General features: G+C 46.0%; 1 long non-coding RNA gene across 2 annotated transcripts; it reads right to left on the bottom strand.

Annotated features, from left to right (window-relative positions):
• Positions 1-8062: 8062 nt before the first annotated feature.
• On the bottom strand, positions 8063-22544 carry LOC115322275. Of its 2 annotated transcripts, none has more exons than XR_006076791.1 (4): positions 22495-22544; positions 11045-11135; positions 8224-8392; positions 8063-8142 (listed from the first exon to the last, which is right to left on the bottom strand). It is a non-coding gene; the product is annotated as an uncharacterized LOC115322275 (long non-coding RNA). The 2 variants fall into 2 exon arrangements; XR_003918951.2 differs by lacking the exon at positions 22495-22544 and adding an exon at positions 11268-11311.
• Positions 22545-23722: the final 1178 nt, after the last annotated feature.

Below are 23722 nucleotides of genomic sequence, written 5' to 3'. Positions count from 1 at the left end.
GAAGCAAAACAAAAAAAAAAAAAAGAAGGAAGATATTTATATGGAGTTATTTCTTCGTGTTGGGAAGTTTGCGCAATTTTCTGTCGGTTTCCTCGCATTTGTGTTCCACTCTATATTGCGCGTACTTCGTCATCCCCCTTTCGCGCGCACACACACACACACACACACACACACACACACACACACACACACATATCAATAGGTTTTGACAAACGGTCGGGGTTATGAGCTAGCTGTATTACATTATTTTTTAATGAAAGTGATGATATAGCATATATTCCTAAGAGTGAACCCCGAGCTCCAAGGACTCTTCCCTTGGCTATACGCGTAGTTCGGAGGTTTAATTGGACTCCCCGCAGCAATATGAAAGGCGCGCTTTCTGCACTCGGCGGGCTCGGCCCGCCGCGCGCCAATGTCTTGAAAGGGTTTGCCAGTGGGCGGGAAACGAAATGAAGTCGACCCGTGGCACACTCAAGCCAGGAACTAAGCGACGCCTCCGACTAGCCACAGCCATCTTGGTACTTGAAGTTCAGTGGTGTCATGGGTGCTGTGATCAGAAACGGCAGGAAAGAAACCTAGAGGTGTGAACACAGCCTGTGATCGAGCCGAAACAATGTCTCTTGAGCTTCCTGGCAGCGTGTTTCTAAAGCTCAAAAAGCGGCCCTTTTTGGAATCCGCAATCTCTCGGCAAACAGCGCCATCTCTGCACCAAGCAAAGAAACTGGTGACGCCGAACAAGACAATCAGTCGAACTGCGCTACCTGAGGGGCCAGCGACGTTGCGTTCTTGGGCGTCCCCGCACAAGATCAGAAATGCCAGTTATAAGGACGCGAGATCCCAGGTCGCGACGAGACTCTGTTCACGTTATTAATGGCTATAATGCGTGCTGTGATAATTAGCCTAGAAAAAAAAAACACTTTGGTAAATAAGCCCAAATTAAGGGCACGTAATTTAGCGTACAATGATGCACAAAATCATGTGGTACTGCGTCTTGGTTCAACGCCCATTAGGACAGGTCATCCACAAGGCGGCGGCGTTGGATGCTTCCGTTCATCGCCAGCCTACTGGGGGTCCGTTTGTTGACCGAGACAAGCCCATGTTGACACTGCAGCGACGCGAGAGAGTCTTCAGAGCTCCTGGGCAACGCTTTCCTTTAATTCGCCCTTCTATGACCAAGGTTGTCCGTCTCTACGCAAAATGGCCGCGCGTGTCTTGTTCTCTGCAGAACACACGCAAGAAGAATCACTGGCATACTCAGCATTATACTGCTGAGGTCGAGAGAACATTGGGAGCCCAAAATTCCATGTGTTTGGTTACTTTGCTGCTTTGGGATGCTAAGCGGAGGCTTCGCGGTTCAAAAGATGTATTCACACGGCGAAGAAATCCCTTCCTTTGCCTCTTGGGATGCGCTGCATCCTGGTAGCCGCGTCATGCTTTTGGGCGGAGCCGTGCTGGCGCAGACATCTCAAGGGGATCGGGGAGCTTTTGCCCGGGCTTCAAAAACTGTCCCCGTCTTGGCGGTGGACCTCTTTGCAATTGGCGATATTTTCTTGGCATGTCTAGAAACTTTACAAATTTTTCTCCGCGGTATACCTGCGCTGGCATTGTCATCGCCTAACTTGTGGCTGGCGCTGTTGTTGGGCATGTCATCGGAGGCACCCGAAGCAGTCTTCGATATTCATCAATGGTCGTCTTCAAGCCGCTCATCGTACAACTGGTTTTGAATTCCACGTTCTGTGTGTTGCATCAACCCTTTTAAAAAGCATACTCTTTTTTTTTCTTCTTTTTAGCAGCAGGTAGTTTTTTTGTTTGTTTTTTTCATCTAACAGCGCTGCTGTTATTGTCGCGTACCGCCGTTGTATAAAAGCTTCCATTTTTCTACTCTGGTCAACACGCGCCGAGCCCTGTTGTCGAGAGTGGGACCGCTAAATGCGTCGGATAACACTGACATCCCTCTCGTCTCCCCGCCGGTGGGAATGCTAGAGTCGCGAAGGGAGTCCTGTTGGTTCCGCCGATCACTGGCGTCATGCACATCCCTCCCGGAGAGGGCTCTTCCGTGTGGAGGAGGCGCTTAAAGGCCGACGTACAAAATAATTTTCCGCAAAGAAAATCCTCTTAGCCGCCCTTCCCCTTTCCCCATCTCCCACTCTTGCCTTGACGGCGGGGGAACTCCTTCTGTTGTTGCACCTTGGGGCTGGATAAGCCGGTTGCTCATCCCGGCTTATCCAGTCCCAAGATGCAGGAGCAAAAGGAGTCCACCCGCCGTCAAGATAGCAGTGGGAGATGGGGAAATGGGAATGGTGGCGAGGATTATTTGCCTACCTGGCGCAAAAAACTCTCTGTAGGTCGGGCTTTAAGGGCCGCTTGCACCAACATCGCTTACAATAACCTAAGGCAGTTCTTTCCGAAGCCGGCTTAGCATCCAAAATCGAGCTTGGCTAAGTATGGGTTTACATTGCTGTTGAACCTGCGTTATTTCGGGTTTACAAAACGCCGCTAGCTAAATGCTGGCTTTGAGTAGGTAATCTACGAATAGGCAGAGAAAATCTAGAGAACTCTCAGAGGGACGAATACGATTGGCGGAGATGAATCACTTGATGTAAACACTTTTCGGCTTGGTAGTTGGTGTCGGCGGCTGTTTTGTGCTCTTTTTCTTCGGTGAGTACGATATGAATCATTGCCTAATTGCATAATTTTCACGCTGATCATTTAAAAACAGGCTTTAATATCATAGAAGGCACCGAAAGTTCAGGCCGCGGTATGGGGGTGCTTGCGTCGACCTTGCTCAATGCTAGTCAGCACAGAATGGTTTGCACAATCGTCGGACAGCGGTTGTAGTACCTGCCAAAGGGAGTTGAGTTCGACACTATCACTCTAAAAAAAATCCCTTGCAACTGCTTTCCTGCAGAACACTCGAAGAGCCAATCAGCGGCACTTACGAAGGCAGCTTAGCGAATGACGATGCCGAAACATATGTTTAGACCAAAAAACGCAGTCTTAGTCGTGACATGAAGCAATTCAAGCGTGACGTTTTGCATTTCTTAATGTCACGACTTAGGCTGCGTTTTTTGGTTTAAAAATATGCTTTGGTATCGTGATTCGCTGAGCTACCACCGTAAGTTGCGGTGATTGGCTCTCCGAGTGTTGTGCGGAAAAGTAGATGCACGTTGTTTTCTTTATAGTGCACATCGTATTCAGCTTCTGTCCAGGCGCAGCCGACGCTACGAGCTGATGGGTCAAATCAAGGAGCATCAGAAGCTCGTCACTTCGCCTTTGTGTTTACGATTAGTTCAGCGATGATAGAACACGCACAGATGCATGACCAACACCATGACGGTGCGCTTTTGACGCTGTCTGGTTGGTCCCATCAACTCGTAGCGTTGGCTGCGTCTGCACTCCAAGGGGCAGGGAAGGAGATTCTGGGACCGTCTGTTCTTGGTCAGTACTGATTCTACGGGCCCTAACCATCCTAATAATTCCGAAATTACAAGCAAGCCGCGTTGATTTACATATTCAAAACGTAAGGAAAGGTCGGGAGCCACCACTTTGTAAGCGGATTTGTTGCGCTCAGGTAAGGTGGGGCCCCAGCAGCGGTGTCAGTGCCGTGACGATGGGCGCTCGTCGCCCAATCGCAAGCCTCCTCTCAATCGCAAGTGATTGGCAGACGCTGACGATCGGCCGACGAGCGCCCATCGTCACCGCGCTGACACCGCGTTTGGGCTATTCCCCGCCTTTCGTGAGCGGAACAATTCGCTCGGAAAGAGGTGTTGCCCGACCTTCCATCACATTGTTAATAGACCAATTGGCGTCTCGCAATTGTAATTGTTTTTTTTAATACTTTAAAGGTGCTTAGGGCTTGTAGAATCAGTTATGACCAAGAACAGACGATCGCAGAATCTTTTTTAGTGTCTCTTTAAGGTGGAACGAAGTATAGGCTGGTTGAAGGTGGCTGTGCATCCCCAGTTGTTTTCATTCCAAGCGTCTATTTATTTTTTTATTTATTTATTTTATACCCTCAGGGCCCGGAAGCATTAAAGAAGGGAGGGGCCAAGAACAACAACACAATATAGAGTATAAGAAATTCAAGTACAAAAATGCAGTAAACATGGGTGCTGAAGGATAAACAAATATTCTTCGCTATCGTAATTCTAAACGAGTCGATTGATGATATGGACACTGAAGATGCGGGAAGGCGATTCCATTCGGGTGACATTTGGGGACAGGAGAGTCGAGGTGGTCATTGCTGGGACGGCGATGAATTCTGACTTTGAATTGATGATCAGAGAGCGGGGAGTATACGGAGGAGTAAGTAAAAACTTATCTTTTACGGTAGGGTAAGAGTAATACATTCTGAGAAAAAGACATAAACCAGATAATTTACGACACAACAAAAAAAGGGGAAGAGATAGGTTAGCTTTCATGGACGACACACTGGCTGTACGGTGATAGTCAGAAAAAATAAAACGCGCACCGCAATTTTGGACAGCCTGGAGGTTAAGCGGGAGCATAGAGTGACAGGGATCCCAGATGAATGAAGCGCATTCAAATTCAGAACGTACTAGCGTTTTAAATAATAGTAACAAAGTAACCGAGCATAGAGTTGGCGTTAGCAATTATCAGGTAAATGTGAATTTGCTGTAAGATGTTAAAGGTAATGGGGACACCGAAATATTTGTAGTATGTAACAAACTGCAGGGGAGAGGTACCGAGATAGTATGACAATGGCGATGTGTTACGTCAAGATACTCACATAGTTTTACATTTGTAAGTGTTAAGAGTCATACACCCTACGTTGTGCCGTTCCATAGCTGAGTTTAAATCAGCCTGAAGAGAATCAAATTCTTTAGCAACTTGGCGATTGACAACACAGTCGCCCGCAAGGAAACTGACAGAAAATGAAAGATTTTAGTTAAATAATTCATGTAAATATGAAATAGCACTGGGCCTAAAACAGAACCTTGGTGGACACCTGAGATGACAGGACTGAGGTGAGAAGTAGCTTGGTTCGTAGTGACAAACTGAGAAAGATTTATTAGAAAACATTTAATCCAGGATAAGGCACTGGGATCAAGGTTAATTTGGTCAAGTTTGAAAAGTAAAAGCTTCTGGGAAACCTTGTCGAATCCCTCCGCAGGCAGAAATAACTTGTCTACTTTATAAGGCGTGTTTTAGGCTTTACATATTTGTTTCACAAAAGCCGTCAGTGCTCCATTCACACGGTTTGTGCAGATGAGTTACGGCCAGGGAAACTTGATATGCGGGGCTAATCGTCACGAGAAGTGAAACGATTGACTAAACTTTGTTAACGTCCTTTTGACTAGTGAAAATAGGTTCCAATTAAATTGAACTGAATTGATGGTTTTTGATGAGGTACGTCTCTAACATTGGAAACATATGTTTTGTTTCACTAATTGCAATGTTGACTGAGATAGTTAATTAGCCGACTTATTGTGACAAGTATAGTATGTCCGCCTGGACGAAGAATTCACCTGAACAAATGGCATCGGTGTAGCTTTGACGGACTTTTTAAAAACTAATCCGTAAAGCCTGAAGAAACCCTCTGTATATTCCGCAGTACGCCAGCATTCTGAGAACCATAGTGACCGGTTTGAACAGCCTCTGGATACCCGATAACTCAAACCCAAGTCGGTCGGTAAGGACATAATCAGAGTTTCTTCTGTAAACTTTTTATGATTTTGAACGAATGCATAGCTAATAATATAAATGTACGAATATTATCTTAATTTACCTATACTTTTAGTCCTAATAATTGAAACAAGTAGTGTGAGATGTCGAAATGCTGTTGGGGTTCGAAAATACACTAAAACCATCGCATTGAAAAAAATTTCCATCTTTAATAATTTTAAGGCATACATTAACTAAAATAACCCCGTCGTCTCGATCAGTGATGCCCCTTTGGAACATCAACTCTTAAATCTCTACAATATGTTCTCACTTTAAAAGGGAGCTTGAACCATGCAGAATGAATAACCTGTGCTACTTCAGTACCACATGTTATGTGAAAAGGGACCCCTTGATACCTTTATACATAAAATGTCTCCCTCAGTGTAAACTGTCATGTTGTGTTTTTCTATTCATGTTTGCCCCTTTTACTGGACATATGTCTAATTCCCGACTGGCTCAAGTTTCCATTTCATGTAAACTATTATGACTACAAACATTTGGACCTGTCTCGTGGATATAAAAATTATTCGGGACAAGTTACATATTGTGATATCAACTATTATAACTGTAGGCTTTCCTTCGTAGAAGCAGTATTTGTTCCAAAGGAGCACAAGAGGTGGGGCCCATGTGGGCCCCACGTAGGCAAGGGGGACAGCCCCTACAAAACTCACGTTGGTCCCACTTGGGCGAAGCGTGAACATGCCCAATATGGGCTGCCCACGCAGTGCCGCGGGGGGTCCAACCTCCGGCATGCGAGGGAACATTTGGGCACACAGTGGGCATGCCCACCTTTGGCTGCCGAAGCAATACCCGTACCACCTCGGCTAGACAAGGGCCATCTTTACGAAGATGGGATGGGTCTCTATGGCGGCAAAGCGTGGGCATACCCAACTTGGGCTACCCATATAAAACCTCCATGGGACCCACCTCGGCTCTGAAGGGGCCAAGTTACACACGGCAGGCCTCACTTGGACTACCTGTGCAAATCCCAACACAGTACTTTCCGCTAGTTTTCAGAACATTTACTGCACCTTCTCTAAATTCGGCATCAGAGATTTGCTCAATTTTTACACCGAACCACCAAGGATTGTAATTCTAAGCGTGAGCGAGGCTTGCTAAACTTTATTACTAACTTACTACTCAGGGTGTATGTTGAGAAGGCTGTATTACGGAGGGGGGGAGGGGGGGGGGGTTAAGCAGAGCATTGAATTTGAAGGTGAATTCAAAACATTCTCGACCGAATGTCGTATCTCTTCTAAACTTCTGTGTTTGTAGACGGACGACTCAACCTGGTCATGTATCCCGATTTTCTGTCCAACAGTATTTTATATGGAAGTGCACAAACTTTTTTTTCTCCATTTTCTACAGTGGAAATGTCCAATTTTATGGCCTTGCTCAAGTTGTTGATTGATTTATCAAAATGGTAATATTTCTAGTAGGCCCACGGGTAAAGTGAGGCATGCTCAACTTGGTATGCACTGCACGACTTCAAACAGTGCGGAAAATATGAAATGACCCCGAACGAAATGATATTCCCGGGGCTGCCCACGTGGAACCCCCGTCGCCCCCCCCCTCCCCCCCCCCCCCCCCCCCCCCCACCCCTTTTGGAGCCCCTTTGTGCTACTTGGGTGAGTAGTTTTTTTTAAGAAACTCGAAGTTAAATCCATTTACATCCTATGAATAAGGTAACTTCAACGGAAATAGATTTCATTGGTAGTCGACCGGCACTCTTCATTAAAGGGTTATTTATATTGCTAATATTTGAGACGGCCTGAAAAACAAATAATCTTTCCATCGGCACATGCGTCACTGGGTAGGCTATCACCATCTGATAACCTAAGTGACACTGCAAAAGCTCTTTTTTTTCTTAATAGTTCTCCGAACATTTAATGGCTTGTTCGTCGACATCTATGGTGGTCTATGTGGAAAATAATTTGATGTTGCATGTTTGATTGCTTTTTTGTGTGCTTCTCCGGCACACCGCTACGCGGCCCAGAGAAGCTCATAGACCGACACGCGGCGCGGCTCTGTTCACCAACACGGCCAGAAAGCCGCGCATGCGCAGATGCTATCTGGGCAGAAGCTGCCAGGCTCTCCTTGTTTTCGCCATTGCGTTGTGTGGCGTGCGCTCGCTGTTGGCGTGGTCGAGACGCTGCTAGCTTTCTTTGTGCGTCGTATTTCTTGCCAACGTATGTCGTATGCCAAGCCCAACTATTTGAGCTCGCTACCCGAGCCTGAACGGCAGTGGTGAGACAAACTATGCGTGGATGGCGTACTTTCGACGATCCACACACCGTGGACAAGGCCTGCTAGAGTTCCGACGTGAAGTTTCTGGATCCGACGTCGATGGCTCAGGTTGTCGTTTATTTAGTTTTATCGCGAAGCCAGTTCACGCCGACACGGTGCAGGCGTAGAAGTCTCTCGACGCAGTTTCCGCGCTGCGGCGAGATCAGCAGTCTGCGGGTTTGTGAAAGCTCATTTATTAATTGATTAAATACACACAGTGTCCTTCAAGACAAGGCATAGTATTTTGCTTACCGTCATGACCACAAGGCACGACAAGCGGTAACGCTTTGTTCGTTTTGCCGCCGATCTCCTTCCGCCTGATAGCACGGGCGTATAGCCACCGACGAGCGCTTGGCCAGTGCTTTGTGCGCGAACACCGGGGGAACAAAACCTGGGTGGTCTCGATCAGAGGACGGTTTCCCTGCACATAAGCAAGTCTTGGGACAGAGATTGAAATGGAAGCCACACTTGCCTTCAAAAACGTGCTTGCCGCACAAACGGTCGTCCGCGCGTAGCGACCATTCCTCTCGATCCAGGGATATTATAAACCTTCTGCTCCTTTCCGAGTGCGCCAGGAACTTGTGGAAATTCAGTCAGCTACTTTGCTGTACCTTTTGGTGCAATTAACGGCTACACAGATTTTCGGCCTGCTGAAATGCTATGACGCCCATTCAAAACGTGCGCCCTTCTGCCCACACCACTCTGCTTCGGCGCAATCGCAGCGCCGACGCGGATCCGTGATGTCAAGCCCGCGTGTCAGTCTATAGAAGGAACACTCTACGGTACAGGTGCCTCTTGTATTTGAGAGTCGTTCCAGGGCCCTCGTGAACCCTTGTGACCGGGTTTTTGCAAGGATCTTTCTTAAAGGTATGTATTTGTTAGGTAGTAACATAAACTTATGCTTAACCCAGTTCCACCTCTCTTCAACGGAACGCCCCAAATCGTGTGCCCAATACTGGACCAACAATTGCAAGTATATTGTGTTATTCTAATTAAAGTTAGCTTTCACTATTATCTCGTATTTGCTTTGTTAGTGAAGTGGTCCTTGCCACTGATGCATTTAAAAGAAAATGCAGTACAATATGATCGCTTATCGCTGGTAGATATCACCGTCATTATCATGATTATTTATTCCCTTGGGGACCCGCCAGGGCTATACGCAAAGAGTGTGCATGCATATAGATATATAAATATAAAACACAACAAGCGCACCACTAACTCAACACTAAAACTAGGGTTCCGCGTTTTCGGTTTCTATTTTTTTCAAAATTCGGCGTACTTTTTTTGGTGTTTATTTTAAAATTCAATTTTCGTTTTTTTTCGGCGTATATTTATGCCCTCAAAATTTTATCGGTGTTTTTCAGTGAATATACAATAAACACCAACGGTCACCGGATCAGATGATTCTTGTAGCTCTGATATTTTTGATCATTCAAAGAATAACGGCACAGATACATTGAAAAAGAAATGGACACTTTATTTGGCGAATGGGTGCAACTGTAAAAGAAACAAGAAGAAAACAGAAATACAGACAAGTAAAATATAAAGCCTATTTCCAAAAAAAAAAAAATGGAACTTTACCGTTTGTACGTCAGGATTACGTGATCTTATTATAGTACACACACATGTACATTCCTAAGTTCTCCTCGTTGATCCGCACTCTTTCTTCCCTGTTAATATAACCCTGAGCTTCGAGAATGCCCTCACAACGGCCTCAGCCTGCCAGGCCACTGGACACTGGCAGGCTGAGGACATGAAGAGCTGCCTGAGCCAAAATTGGCCCATCAACCAATTGTGACCACCAAAAGACACACGGTGCGACGTATTGAAGCACAACATAACATGCAGAGCTTGAATCAAGTCAGTCTTCTTCACAACGAGTTAAAAAACACGCTTGTATATGGGGAGTCAGGGGGCATTTCAGTCTTCACGTTCGGATCGATGATGCGGCACACTCAAACCAAGACGTCGTGATGGCATCCGTGTATCCCATAAATTCGGGCACATTTCGATAGACACTGTCGTTCCATTTTTTTCGCCACAGCTCTGCGGTACGACTGGAAGGTCAAGGTGAGCTTTTCCGGTTAAAACTGAATTTTAGAAAATGAATGCGACGTATATTTATCGGTTTCAATCGAAAATGCCGAGCCTAAAAACTGACCTTTTTCGGTTAAAACCGAATTTCCGAAAATGGATTCGGCGTACTTTTATCGGTTTTTATCGGTTTAAACCGAAAACGCCGAACCCTAACTAAAACACACTAGTCTAATATGTAATAATCCTTGGATGTTTAGGGTGACCGGTCGAAATAAGGTCTAAAACAATCGTTGTTAGTGGTGTCACAGTGGTGGGACGAAGAACTAATTGCGAAAAGATTAAGCCTAAACTTAAGTTAACAGACGCATTTTTTTTCTTCGTGGTTCACTCATTCAATGACTGTGACTTCAACATCGTAGGGAGGGAAAGTTAAAGTCGCCGAGAAGAACGATTGGCGCACTGGGAAAGCTATTGTCTTTATTTAATGATGATAAATGATGGTGGCCGGTAGCAAATGAGCAATACCATTGGCCGGTATCATTGTTGCGAAGTGGGGCAAACTAATAAAAAAAATACTAAACTCTATGTAAAACGATAAACTACTTGAAAGAAAAGAAATATTAGGTTCGGACCGGTGACATGTGATAGGTCCACGCCCGATACGAAGTTAAAAGGAGGTGGAGATGAACGTAGAGGTAAAAAATCAAGAGAAAGAAAGCAAACAAAAAGTTTATTGACAGCGATAAATAGCCGCGCATGGCGACAAAATGAAATCGACAGACAAAACGCTAAACCACAAAAAAAAAAAAAAAAAAAAAAAAAAACTACAGATTTTTGTGCATCTGGGCCACGAAGAAACTAAAAATGATAAATGAAATCCGAACCCAAACGCAGCCAAACTGCTACTCTAAATGCTCGGCAAAGTTCAACACAAATGCGGCCATGAACTCGCGTTCGCCGGCGGAAATGAGAATAGCAAAAAGAAGAAAATATTAACGGTAGTTTTGCAAGTCTAGGGGTACGTTTGAAGGCTCACCGAAGCTGGGCTGAGGTCAGGTCCAGAGGATCATTCATCGTCGTCGCCGAGGGGTGTCGACGACACTTCACAGCTCGCGCATGCACTCACCCTGCCAATAAAGGAAAAAATAAACACCCGTAGGGCAAAAGCACACCACAAGGCAAACACGTCCCTCAAGGCAACATGCGGAAATGGCAAGAACTAGGGCCTCAACCCTGAAAGCGAAAGAATTAGTACTCACGACGTGAGCAGCGGGCCAATGTCCGCTCTTACTCTGTCTATCCCTCCAAGACCCAGCGCTTATCATCATCATCATCATCATCATTTATTATTCCTTGAAGGCCCAGGGGGCATTATACAAGGGAGTGAACACTTAAAAAAAAAATAACACTATTTCTCTACAAAAACACGCTGTAATCTAGTTATGGGTTAGAAAAACTAAGCTAAAGGGTGCAGAAAATTTCTTAGTGTCAGATAAGGAAGCAATTACGTCAGGCAGTTAGTTCCAGTCGTCAATGGCCAATGCTAAAGCCGACATTTGGTGAGTGACGGTCGACGATGAAATTGGACGGAGTTTACACGAATGGTCGAGACGAGGGAAAATGCGGTAAGGAGGTGATAGCAAACTTTGTCCGAGATGACTGTTGTATGTTGTAAGAAAAGATTCGATGAAGAATAGAAAGGCGAGACACCCTGCGGCGGTGAAAAAGAGTGTCAAGGTTAGCTTATTGGCGAAATACTGACATGCTTGCGTGAGGAGAATAGTCGGAATAAATAAAACGGAGGGCTCTGCTTTGAACGGATTCCAGGTTGTTAGTTAGGTACGTCTGCCACGGTGACCATATGGAAGAAGCGAATTTTAGTTTAGTTCTGACCAAGGTAGTATAAGCTAGTGGTTTTACGGGGGATGTAGCTTGTCTGAGGTTACGGTTATAGTCAACCCTTGCAGGCTCGCAATGAGGAATATCCTGAAGTGACGACAACCTTTCGAGAACTCCAACCCTCCCAACCCCCCCCCCCCCCCCCCCCCCTTTTCTTAAAACAAGAAAGACGACATAATCTATCGTCAAGGTTACTCGATCCTCCAGTATATCCTTATAAAGTGAAAGGATTAAAAGATTACCCAAAAGCCTTAATATGAAAACCGCAAACGCATCAATCAGTCCCCGAGAACTGGCCGGAAAAGCCCAAAGCCGCGAAAAGCCCAAGTTACCCCGAGGGTAGTGCCCGTATTGGAGAGTTCACCACAGGATTAAAAGCTTAAAAAAACCTGGTGCAACCCGTCATCGAGCGAGAAACGAAACAGAGGGGTGCGTCTTGAACCACACAAAAAATGAGAATAGTCAAACACTGTTGCATTCCGTGACAAGCATACTCCTAAGATGCACTTTTTATGGTTAACTCGAGGGCAAACCCAGGCTATGCCTTAATTGAGATGCCGGGTTTTGATCCAAAAAAAAATTCAATACGGTAAGTAATTCCAATAAGCGCTCCACCGCCTCAATATCTGTCATGTCTGTCATTCCTGTACGCATTGTATTTTTGTAACCATCGAACAGTTTACTGTCCCGTACCTTCCGAGGAAACAACGTTTCGGTTAGGACGGGAGTATGAATATCAGTAGTGTAAATAACCGAACACAATTCCTCACGTTTGTTCAGTGAATTTCTTATGTTGGGGTGCATAATTTAAATATCGGAAAAAATATGGCGGGCCTGCTCTGTCTCACGGTAAATCGTAGCTTGACGAACGAGTCAGTGATTAACTTTGAATTGTTGATGACTATCTGAGAGACAGTTGGCTGTGGGGGGGGGGGCGAGGACGAGCGACAAACGAGACGGACGTAGCTCACAGCCCTTACCAGTTTCAAGTCAAGTCAAATTTGGGGGTTTTACTATGGTGCCTGAATCGCGTCTTTGACAGGTGTGTTTACCGCGGCCAAAAAAGTGGTCCCTCGATTTCCGCCTGATGACGTCATAAAAGTGTCATGCTGTCGCCGGTCGCGACCCTGGCGGCGTTCCAACAGTTATGGTGTATGTAGCAGATGCCTGTTCTGCTGCAGGTCTCTTTCCACTGTGACAGTTCACGGAAGTTAATGCAGCCGGAAGTTGGGACGCCTAATGGGACGCCGTGACGACAGCGACACTCGCGTTCGCTCGTGCTTTTCGCCAGCATTTCTACGGCCAACCGCCAGGATCGCGACAGGCAACAGCATGACACTCGCGTCATTTGTTGCCATATCGGGACCACTTTTGATGTATGGGCGGGATAGGACGCTAAACACACCAGTCGAAGACGCGCTCCAGGCACCATAGTTTTACCTGCCAAACCAATCGCTCTAAGAAATGTGGGGTGTACAGGTGTACTCCCCTTGCCCCATATGTAACTCCCCAAAACTAGATTTTTTCGTTCTGTCCACCGACGTCGAGCTGGCGATACCAACTTTTACAAGCGGCTTGATAGCTGTTGGATATTACGCACTAAATCAAAGACTTAAAAAATTACTGAGGTTTTGCAGCAGGGCCGCAAAAACCTTGATTGTCTTAATGTAACTTTTAATTAATACATTAGCTCTTTTCATAAGTTGTATCGCTCGACTATCAAGCCGCTCGTCAACGTTGGTATCGCCAGCTCGTCGTCAGTGGCCGGAACAACGAATGGTAGTTTTGGAGAGTGACATATGGGAGAAGGGGAGTACCCCTGTACACCTCCTATTTCTTAGAGTGACGAAGGGAATGTGGCACGGCGCACGAAGGACTAATGATTTAATTTCGACCACCTGGGCATCTTTCGACGTACTACCCAAATCTCGATAACACAGCGCCTTCTCTGCCACAAACTCGCAGACTAGTATAGCAAAACGTTAACAAAGGACACCGAAGACTATTTTCCGCTGAGATACGAGCTTCTACTGCCCTCCGCTCAGCGGCTCTACTGAGAAAAATACTTTAATTATTCCACTTTTTTTTTTGTGAACCACATCTTTAGCTGAAAATTGTGATGTTTTTTTTTAGAATATTTCAGGTCTTTAGCGTGTTGAAAATGTGCTTTTTATACTCTATGTCAGATAAACCAGAGAATCTATGATGCCGACCGAGCGTTCATGCGTCTCACTGGTCCCGCGTGGTCGCATGCAGACTCGTCGCAGGCAGCCGGGTGACTCATGAACGCCGGCATGCTGACCGCCTGCTCGTCGTAACTTTCAGGAAAGAGTTTTCTACGCAGTAGCTTCGGTCAGCTTGTCTTCCCTCGAGTAGGGTCGCTAAACTCGTGGACACAAAGATTCTTTGCGTTATGACGTAGTGGGGGGAGTGACCGAAAGAGCGCCGCAAAGTTGTCTTTTCTCACAAACCCGCAGATCAGTTGATCTTCGAGACGTTTTTCAATTCAAGGGGCGAAAACTCCCTAGTACTCCCTAGACGCCGAACAAGAGCAGCACGAGAGAGCGCGCAGAGACGACCGTGGTTCATACGTGTGGCGTCACAACAAAGATCACCAGCTGCGACCAACGTTTTTGACCGGCTTCAAAACGCATGGCGCAGGCTTGCGGTAATTGCATTGTAAAATCAAGGCCGTCAAAATTGACAGTCCGATATCGTTCTTATTTCTACTGATAAAGCAGAAGCAAAAGACTACAAGAACGTCGGAGTGCTTGGCTTTTCAAGATTAGTAAAACTGGGATTAATTCTGCTTTCATCATCAGAAACAAGAGCAAATGGTTCACAAAGAAAGAATAAAACGTTGAAATGGGCGGGCAGACACTCGCATATTTTTAATGGGTCTCTGATATTTTTTTAAGGACTTCGTCTTTTGTTTTTCGTCCATTTTAGTAGTTTATTGTTTCTGTGTGGAGTCTATCCAACGCGCGCTGCTACGTGTAAATAAGAGAAATGTCAGGCTGTCAATATCAACGGGGATGTTTTAAGAACACGATGACTCCAAGGCTCTATAGTAAACAATCAAACCTGTACCCGTCACTTCGAACATGCACCATAGCATTTGTGGTTCACAGCTGATAATATTGAGTCTGACGTCAGCTAATAATCTTGTGCCTGAACACGCACCTGCACACAACGAGCCCTGGCACGAGCCTCTCACTTTGGCCTGGCATGGCCGCTCGTAAGTGCATGGAGCGCCAACCGTATTAATTCCAGAACCTCTATACCCATCATTTCGAAAATAGCACGCTACTCTGTTCCTTGTCGTCTCTCAGTTGGAACACCTCCAAGCAGGTCCGTCGAAACGAAGGGGTGGGGAGCGGGCAATTTATCCCCCCCCTCCCCAAGTTTCGTGAAAAGAGGAGGCAAGGGGCATAAAGGTAGAAGTGTGTGGGGGGGGGGGGGGGGGGGAGGCGATCGCCTCAGCCGACGTTTCAGAAAGGTACAACAAAATATTCGGGGGAAGGCATGTACCCCATTAATACAACCCCCCCTCCCCCCTTCCCCAGTCTCTCTCTCTCTCTCTCTCCCGAACAGTTTCTACGGCACGTCCTTGCCCCGAATTTTGTGTCGATGAGTGTGTGTTGGTCGTACCCATTTTTATTTTCCATTTTTTCGCCCCGGTTTTTTTCCCGGCAACCCCCGTCGCCCCCTCATCTGTCATAGACTACCGACGTCACTACCCACACCGCCTCTCCGTTGCCCCGGTTACGTGGTTGACAGTGCCGTAAGCTGAGCTCTAAAATCGCGTACACCGCGCGCGGCTACACAATATCACAAAGTTCAAGCTTCGTCTCGATTCCCAGGCGAAGATTTTGGCCTCAAATTTAACTCCGTCCCAAAGTGGTGTTCAAGTTCAGAATATTCACAGTCCGCCTAGGCAGAATCTTGACAGCATTGACTCATACGCGGCGTAGGGATGTGGGGACACGCGGGAGCGACGTCATCAGTTCAGCCGTTCAATCGGCTGGCCCCACGGTGTTGCTCGCGCGCGCACTGATGAAGCTCGCTGGGACTTCGTGTTTCTCAATCTCTCTCGAATTGGAGCAGCGGGAGAGTTTGGTTGATTGACACCTCGTCTCGCGTGACGCCACCGTCGCGAGACTCCAATCAGCCCGCTCCGCGAACTTCGGCCCCAACTTTGTGTTTGATGAGTTTAGCGACCGAGGAGGTTAGTTTACGATCTTTCTTCTACACGTTTGCGATACTGCTTGAAAAAGCGCGTGTGACACGGTACGGCTAGACTAGTGCCACTAAATAAGCCACGCTTCAGAGTAACGACACTTGGCCATATTGTGGCGTAAAATCATGGTTGCCAGTTATTTTAAGTTTTATCTGAAATCGCAGGGAACGCTTTTCCCTCCTCCACAAATGTTTAAACAGTTCTCGACAGAGCAAATCAATATCACATGAGCATCCTAACACTGAATCTAATGCTGAGGAAGTCACACTTTTGAACCATGACGATCGGCAGTTGCGTCTGCTCTGCACAAGCCCCAAAATGGCGGCTCCCGAAACAATGTCAGAGAACGGAGTGCCGATACTCTAAGCGCAGCTCATTTAGTGGCTCTAGGCTAGACCAAGCTTGCGACATTATTGTTTTTCGCTTCAATGTATTCTTCTGTTAGCCGCATTTTTCTCTTTTTGGCGCTTCCGCAATAAACGTTAGGAACGTGTTGTTGATGGTCCAATTGATGTCACCAATATCTCTCGATTGCCAAAATGATGTCCTATAAAAGCTACGGCGACGTTCTCTTGTGAACCAACAATAAAAGGACAAATATTTAAAAAGAAATGGGCCACTAAGTTTTCTTGAATTCCACGTGAGTCAAGGTACGTTTGAACCCAACGCTCAGTGGAGCAGTAAGTAAAATATCCGAAAAGGCATTTAAAGGTAAAAGAACTCGGCAGCTTCAAATAACTGGTATATAATAGGTACTTCCTACCCCAAGATGCACAGTCCTTCCCTAGTTAGAGGATGCAGCTTCAGTTAAACATAATGTAAAGCTGTCAGGTGTAAAGTGGAAAGGGTCAGAGAGTTGTCACCATGGTACAAAGCCTGTGAACATTTCTCTAATTAGCTAATATAGATAACTCACATGATGGACAATTTTTCTGTGAAGCGGAGGTGTGCCTATGAATGAGACGTGCCTGTCTCAGGATCTTGATGAGGCCAAGGCACTTGTGCTTGCGTGACATTCGTTTTAAACCTTCATTTGTTTCTTTGTATACTCCTGTCTAGGGAAAGTGAATAGTGTTCAGACTTCAGAGTGTTGTGCCACATAGGGAACAATGGTTATATATAGGGTTCCGCGTTTTCGGTTTCTATTTTTTTCAAAATTCGGCGTACTTTTTTCGGTGTTTATTTTAAAATTCAATTTTCGGTTTTTTTCGGCGTATATTTATGCCCTCAAAATTTTATCGGTGTTTTTCAGTGAATATACAATAAACACCAACGGTCACCGGATCAGATGATTCTTGTAGCTCTGATATTTTTGATCATTCAAAGAATAACGGCACAGATACATTGAAAAAGAAATGGACACTTTATTTGGCGAATGTGTGCAACTGTAAAAGAAACAAGAAGAAAACAGAAATACAGACAAGTAAAATATAAAGCCTATTTCCAAAAAAAAAAAATGGAACTTTACCGTTTGTACGTCAGGATTACGTGATCTTATTATAGTACACACACATGTACATTCCTAAGTTCTCCTCGTTGATCCGCACTCTTTCTTCCCTGTTAATATAACCCTGAGCTTCGAGAATGCCCTCACAACGCTAACACTGGACACTGGCAGGCTGAGGATATGAAGAGCTGCCTGAGCCAAAATTGGCCCATCAACCAATTGTGACCACCAAAAGAGACACGGTGCGACGTATTGAAGCACAACATAACATGCAGAGCTTGAATCAAGTCAGTCTTCTTCACAACGAGTTAAAAAACACGCTTGTATATAGGGAGTCAGGGGGCATTTCAGACTTCACGTTCGGATCGATGATGCGGCACACTCAAACCAAGACGTCGTGATGGCATCCGCGTATCCCATAAATTCGGGCACATTTCGATAGACACTGTCGTTCCATTTTTTTCGCCACAGCTCTGCGGTACGACTGGAAGGTCAAGGTGAGCTTTTCCGGTTAAAACTGAATTTTAGAAAATGAATGCGACGTATTTTTATCGGTTTCAATCGAAAATGCCGAGCCTAAAAACTGACCTTTTTCGGTTAAAACCGAATTTCCGAAAATGGATTCGGCGTACTTTTATCGGTTTTTATCGGTTTAAACCGAAAACGCCGAACCCTAGAACTTATATAGAGTTTTAATGCCTGTTCTAACTTTTCATGCCCGAAAATATTGTGTTGTTATCTTCTCTTGGGCTTCTACTGTGCGTGTCGACAGGTTCTGCATTAGCTTCTTCTTTTCCCGAAGAAATGTAGTTTGGGAAATAGATAGGGATGTGAAATTTTCTTATGTTCAGTAATGTTTCTCGTCTATCGTAGAGTGCTGTGCTGGCTAGAGGGTGGCTTGTTCCCGGTGCCCACAGGGATGCTCACGACTCGTTGGTTTGGTAAACTAATCTATATTTACAGATTATGCACAACTTTATGAAAGACAAAACAGGAAAACGTCGCGCTGCTGATGCTGCTCGCGGCAACCCAACGCCATCAATAGCGCCTCGGCGCCAAGTCCCTTGCCGCGCGCGGCAAGGTCTCTGTCTCGCGAGACAGAATAGGTGGAGCCCTCGGGACCGCGGAAGAATAACGTCTTGCTCCGCGCACGGGCTCGTTCAAACTCAACTTCTCCAAGAAGAGACACGCCGACATTCCGAAGAGAGGCCAAATCTCCCTCTCTCCCCGGAGTCGCCGACATGGCCCTGACAAGGTCGCTTCCCCAATTACCACGGCGGCAAGGGCGACCACCCGCTCCCGCCTTCAGAACAAAGGTTTCGTTTACTTCCCACGTGGGGAAATCTGCTTCCGCTTTCGGGAGCTGGCCGCCGCTTGCCGCCAAAGGGAAAACGTGAGACATCGGGCGCCTCCGAAGGACGCTTCGGGTGACCGCGCCGCCAATGGACCTTTTTCCAGTAAGCGTCTGCGCACTCGCACACCCTTTTCCCTTGACCTTGACCGCCCTTTCGCCATTTTTGGGGGGCACTGTTTTCTTGCGACCCTAATCTGTTCCTATGGGAGAAGGCGAGTCCGGTTGCCCTCCATTTGTAGTAGGCGGCGAAACCGTCAGGAGGCACTCCTTACTGGAAAAAGGTCCATTCCCCGAGCCCTTTTGGCTCAGCACCCTCGGCCATCCCTACACGTTCCGAATAGTGTGTGTAGTGACCCCTGGAGACCCAAGAAAAAAGAAGAAGGTGAAGGCCTCGCACGGCAGGCACAGTCATCGAGACACGAGTAGAACGAACATTCTAGCTTCTGCGGCCATGGAAGCCCTCAAGAGGGATAGCCGCTTGGGATCAAGAGCCACCCTCAGTGTGGATGAGCTAGGTCACGTTCTGTAGTTTTTCCTTGGCACCACGTACTTCAGTGTCAAAGGTGAGCTTTTCAAGTAGGTCAGCGGAACAGTGATGACTGCTTCCATGTCTTCCACGACGACCACCCTGAATGATTGTTTCTTTATTCTACCGAAACCCCATGTTAACAATTTCCTGGCACACTTGAACTCCATCGAGCCAACCATTCAATTCACCGTAGAATGCGAGAGAATCTTGTCTTTCCTCAATGTATTGGTGAAAAGGCGAGGAGATAACCTGAAGTTTACCGTGTACACGAAAGCAACGGTCACCGGGCGCGACATACAGTTCGATTCAGACCACCCAACGAGTCAGGAAACGTTCGTGGTCTCGACACTGCTGGGCCCGTTTGCTCGAAGCGCTAACCGCGGCTAAAGTTAGCCGCGGTACCTCGGAAAGGGATTTTGAAATCACGTGCCTGGACTCAGTAGGGATGCGGGGAAACATGGCGGTGCCCCGGTAAGTGAGCGCCGCTCGCTTTAAAACTAGAATGTTGTTGTAGCTGCAATATCGGGCGCGTTAGTCAGCAACGATTGATGCAGGAGGCTTTCGCGTTGCCTTACCTAACTTAAATCGCAAAGCATGAACAATGACCTCGCCGCATTTTTTAGATAGTCTTTCCATTCTGGCCATTCCTAAGCCTAAATGAACGCGATAAGTCTCAGCATGGCAACGTCCTTGGAAAGTGGATTTCCTTGACTCAATCGGCCGGGTATTGATAGCACGCAAAAGCAAATAGCGCCCCAATAGGCCTTGTCGTCACGAGCTGAGAATGACGATTCCAACCATTCCCAGAATAAGGGGTTGAAATATTTCAATTGTCAGAAATTAGGCCACATTGCACGAGATTGCCCGGATTCACAATGCGAGAAAATGTGCACTCACTGTGGGGAGCAAGGACACAGTTTCAAATAATTGTCATGAGTGAAAAAAAAATGCACTACAAGTGGTCAAGGCTAAAGACCGGCACAAAGTTTGTGGGTTGTCGGAAGCCTTCAAATCAGTGAACATTGATGGAGAACCAACAGCTGCTCTTCTGGACACAGGTGTGCAGATCAGCATGATCAAGACGAAACTTGCCGCCCAGCTAGGCAAAAAAAGTAGCAGTTCCTAGCCGAAAGGAACAAGTATGTGGCGTAGGCGGAACATGCAAAACCTTAGGGGACCTTGAAGTAGACAGTAACCTCTTGAAAGCGGTGAGAATGCAGGTGGTTCCAGACAACATTTTCACGGGCCGAGACATCATCGTGGGAACAGACGTCATTGACACACCAGACGTTGTGCTACTTCGGAAAGAGGCAACGATTATGCTGCTAGACGAACGAGACTTTCCATTTCTCAAAGAAATCAAGGTTGACCATGATGACATGCGAGTTTCGTTGTCCACCAGAGACAGTTTCAAGCTTGAGAAGAAGACTGTACAATGGGTCACACTTGTTTCAGATTATGACAAACCATAATTTCTCACAGCTGGGGAGGATGAGATGGACTACCTGTGTAAGTTAAAAGACGGGGATAGAAGTCTTCCTATCGTGAACGTCACAAACTCTGACACCATCCTCAAGAAGGGCCAGACAGTTAAGCGTGGAGACCTGGTCAAACTTCAGGATACCGATAAGCTAATGATTTCACAACTGGAAGTCCACCACGTTTGAGTGTGGAAAGGGGTTCCTGTCTAGAATCAACATGGAAGAGAACAAGGTCGGAGCGTCTGTGACCAAGGGACATAAGAAAGAAATCTGTGAGATGTTGAACAAAAAGTGTGAATGCTTTGCAATGAGCACCAAGAAACTGGGATGCATGACAGCTGCGACCATGGATATACAGGAGAAACCAGGGAGTTCAGCCGTGGGTTGACAGATCCTTACCGCGCACCATGGACAGACCGGAAACTACTTCGGCAAATCACCGACGAGCTTAAGACCAATGCACTCGTAAGGAACAGCGAGTCGGAGTACAGCAGTTCAGTGATCCTAGTTAAAAAGAAACAGAAGAAAAAAATCCTAGTAAAAAAAATGGAAGAAAGGCAAGAAAACAGTCAAAGCGTTTCCAAGACGTGACAAACTCTAACTGACTGACAGCCAGCCACTCAGATTTTGCCGATTGTTTTCGTGTGGCGTATAGTGTGCGCCAACAATAATCATCATGGTGTTTTTACAAGAGCATCTGAAGCCAGCACGAGACCGAACAAACATATCTGTCTCGCTGTGTTGGACGGGTCCCATGATGTGCTATGTATTCTCTTTTCTTTAATTATTTTATATTTTATTGAACACATTTTCTCAACTTGTAACAGTATCAACAATCGCATTCCTGCTGATTTGATTCAACTGATCTGCAGTAATGCGCTTGACATGCTCGATCACGCTGTCCTGATCAGAAAGGCCGCACGGGCTGGTGTCCGAGGCTCACTACCACTCTGGTTGACTCGCTTCATGGTGGGCTATACCCAACGCGTGCTACCATGGGTCAATGTCCCAAAGCTATCCAGCTCTTTCTAGAGTTTCACAAGGCTCCACACTTGTCTATGTTAACGACCATACCGCAAAACAGTAACACCCTACTTGAACAGTATGCAGACGACAGGTCCATTATCTCCCGCATCAATGCTCCCGACTGCTCCATCTGCCTTCAAGGCTACATCACTTGCTTTTCAGAGTGGGCGCATGCAAACTGCCTGGCCATGAGTGAGGGTAAGAGCATAGTGATGCGGTTCCACAACACCAAGACTACCAGTATTCCCCTATACACTATCTCAGGATCCCCCTTATGGAAGGTACAATGCGCATCAATCCTTGGGGCATCGCTTGTAATGTTTGTACCACCACTGGACTTATCTCTCCACATTTCAAACATAGTGGCTAAAGCTCGGTGCACTTTGGGCTTTGGGACACGATTGTCGAAATTCTGTGGCTTTTCAAAACTTGCTTTACACTGCACTTGTTCTACCAAAGTTGGAACACTGCGCATTTGTTTGGCATCCATGCTGACTCCACTTGACTTACCGGCTGTAGGATGTGCAAAACCGTGCCATTCGGACACGGTTCACTTGTCCCGACCGCTGACGTGATACGCTTCTATCATACGAGACGTGGTTGCAGCATTCGAAGTGGCAGACCCAAAAGCACCGCCACACTGCGAGTCCTGTTGCCCTCCAATTGCTGCACCTTGGACCGGTTGCTCAAAGGCTCCTACTTCTCAGTGGTTCGACGCAGTAAACGGACAGGACCAGCCCGTGTTTTTTATATTCCAGAACAGTACAGGGCATCAAAACGCGGTGTTGTGGGTACAGGTTTTGGCCCTGTATACACAAAACCTGTACTCGCATCAGGTACAAAACCTGATGCGAGTACAGGTTTTGGCCCGCCTGGTTGTAATGCTGGTTCAGCACACACCTTGAAGACTTTTTTTTGTAGTTAGCTTGATCTGAAACAAAATGAAAAAGAAATATATCGATACCAGGTATAGTGCGCCACCTATCAACATATATTTTTTTTTTATTGTCAGGATACTTTCACGTCTCCACTACTTCCGGGTAAAAGGGGAAGTAGGCAACTCGCAAGTTTCGCAAATGTTCCCATGAGTGGATTCCTGACCACTGCGTAGGTTTTCCCTTGACGGATAGAATAGTACCTTTCCCCCTTGTAGAGATGAAGCAGTACCTAAATAGATCATAGTGAACGACTCTGCTTCAACCATAACACCAGTATAACTCTAAAAAAAAAAGTGAAGGTGCTTGATTCACAAGTAAAAGAACCGCGTCTCTTTTCTTTTTTTTTCGGAGCGGCATACGTAGTTATTTTTGTGAAACGCTCATGCCAAACCAAAATAAAAGAAAAATAATATAGAAGAGTCACATTAACAAAGTGATTTAGTTAAGTGTTGTTTTCTGGGAAACTTCTTTGTATGGGCGTGCCAAGTTGTTAGATGCCTGTATTTTTTCGCTCCAGTTCGCAAAGATCTAAATCCTTTGCACACTGAAACACAGTTTTTAAAATTCTCATTATTCTGAGTTTCAATTATACTTTTTTTTCTATCAGTTTGAACACTAATGTAAATCTAAGCAATCTTGTTAGTTTATTCGTCAGTCAAATGGGACTTGAAAACAAAGTTCAGAATGAATTTTGAACAGTTTTTTGCAACTACGATATTTTCATTTAATTATTGATTGCAATACCTCCAGGGCCCGTAAGGAATTACAAAGCAGCAGGACAAATTCCCACTAAAAAAATT

This window comes from Ixodes scapularis, unplaced genomic scaffold (genome assembly GCF_016920785.2).
Source record: "Ixodes scapularis isolate PalLabHiFi unplaced genomic scaffold, ASM1692078v2 PGA_scaffold9__187_contigs__length_104089568, whole genome shotgun sequence".
Taxonomy (NCBI): domain Eukaryota; kingdom Metazoa; phylum Arthropoda; class Arachnida; order Ixodida; family Ixodidae; genus Ixodes; species Ixodes scapularis.
Note: the sequence above shows the minus strand (reverse complement) of the source record. Positions and strands in the feature narration are given on the sequence as shown.